The following is a 2,091-nucleotide window of genomic DNA, read 5'->3' on the forward strand; positions in this document are numbered from 1 at the left end:
ATTTAATAATGCTAAATACTAATGAGTTAGAATGTTTAAAAGTCTATACAGGGTTGTTCACCACATACGACACGGAGTATTGTAGCTAAACGATTAGATTTTTACAAATTGTAAGTTTTGGGTTCGTTGAAGGACTATTAGAGCTAAAATTTAAAAATATTTTTACAAGATACAGAGTGCTCCAAATAAATAAAACATACAGTGTATTTTTTAAATGGGACATCCTGTATATTATTCTATTTTTAGATTCTACGATTAAAATAAAGGTAAATTTGATTAAGGTTTATCACACTTAAATCGTTTTTGAAATATTTTCAATTATATGAAATTGCAGTAAAAATTTAAGGCTTCTCCGAGAATATCAAAGTTTTTTTTAACCGGCAATAACTTGAATCAAGAATCAAATGCACAATTTAATTGTCTATCAAATTGTATTATACCATTTTTTTACCTATCTCTTCAAGTTTTCGAAGAAAATGCATTTTCTTATAATTTAGACCTCATTTATTACATACTATACCCATAGAATATTGACATTTTAGATTATTTTTAAAGATGTAAAACATTTTCACAAAGCACACATACTAATATTGGCGATATAGTTTGCTTATTTCATTAAAAAATAAAAAAACTGTTTAAATATTTTTTGTTTGAATTAATATGATCCCAGTATTCAAACTACATTAATTGACAGTTTACGTTGCTTAATAATAATTGCTCCAAATACTAAAAAACTGAATTGGTACGTGTATGAGACAGTGTGGCAAAAAGTAACACCTTATAAATTTTATTTCATTTTTTGACGAATGCTTATTTATAACAGAGACGTTGATTTTCATAACTTATTATTAAATTGATTTCGGAGTCAACTCCACATTTATTTAGAGTAATTTATTAATTAAAACAATTAAGTAAGTATGTATTAACTAATTTTAGGTTAAATTTTTTTAGGTTTAGGAAGGTGGAAATAATGGGTGGTTATTTAATTGGTATAAATATTTAAATAGTTTTCTTTTTGTAAACAAATGGGCTTGCAATATTATTATTTTTACCACCTGTATATTTTGTACATATGTTGCTTTAAAAAAAATCTAAAATGTCAATATTCCATGGGTATAGTGATAAATGAGGTTTAAATTTGGTTTTTGAATACGAAAACTTGAAAAGATAGGTAAAATGGTATAATACAATTTGATAGACGATTATTAAATTGTGCATCTGATTGACGTAAAATGTACAGGATGTTCCATTTAAATTAAACAAGTTATTGCCGTTTAAAGCTAGTAATTATTTAATATAAATTTTTCGACACTCTGTATAAGGTAGAATAATTTTTATTATTGCAACACAATATGTGATCAATAAATAATCTTCAGTAGATATTTAGTATTAAAAACTTTGATACCCTTGGAGAAATGAAGCCTTAAATTTTTCACTGCAATTTCACAAAATTGAAAATATTTCAAAAACGATGAGGTTTAAGTGTGATAAACCTTAATCAAATTGACATTAATTTCAATAGTAGAATCTAAAAATAGAATAATATACAGGGTGTTCTATCACCCATTTTTTACTTGTTTGGGACACTCTTTATCTTGTAAAGTTATTCTTAAATTGTAGCTCTGATAGTTCGACTAACCCAAAACTTATAATTTTTAAAATCTAATCGTTTAGCTACAATACTCCGTGTCGTATGTGGTGAACAACCCTGTATATTAATTTTGATATTTTGCTTTCTTATATTATTTTATTATTACAAGATAATTCCCCATATAGTATTACTTCACCACTTTTATATGGATACTTTTGATATCTATTCTCTTCTATAAAATAATATATAATATTATAAAACAAATGTAATTTATTTATACCAATTATTTTTTCGAGTGTAATTGTTATAGATACTTGTGGGTACCTACCTATTTTCTACTACGGAAGATTTTTCTATTTAAGGTATTATTTTATTTCATTTTAAAGAGGAATTTGATATGCCTTCGTATAAAGAAAGGAAATAGCCTGCTGTCTACAGTTTCAGCAAAGCCTGAGAACGATTTTCTACTTAGAAGATTGGCTGCCAGGGTCTAACCAGGC

The sequence above is a fragment of the Sitophilus oryzae genome, unplaced genomic scaffold (genome assembly GCF_002938485.1).
Source record: "Sitophilus oryzae breed Bouriz unplaced genomic scaffold, Soryzae_2.0 scaffold_1227_pilon_pilon, whole genome shotgun sequence".
In the NCBI taxonomy this organism is placed as follows: Eukaryota; Metazoa; Arthropoda; class Insecta; order Coleoptera; family Curculionidae; genus Sitophilus; species Sitophilus oryzae.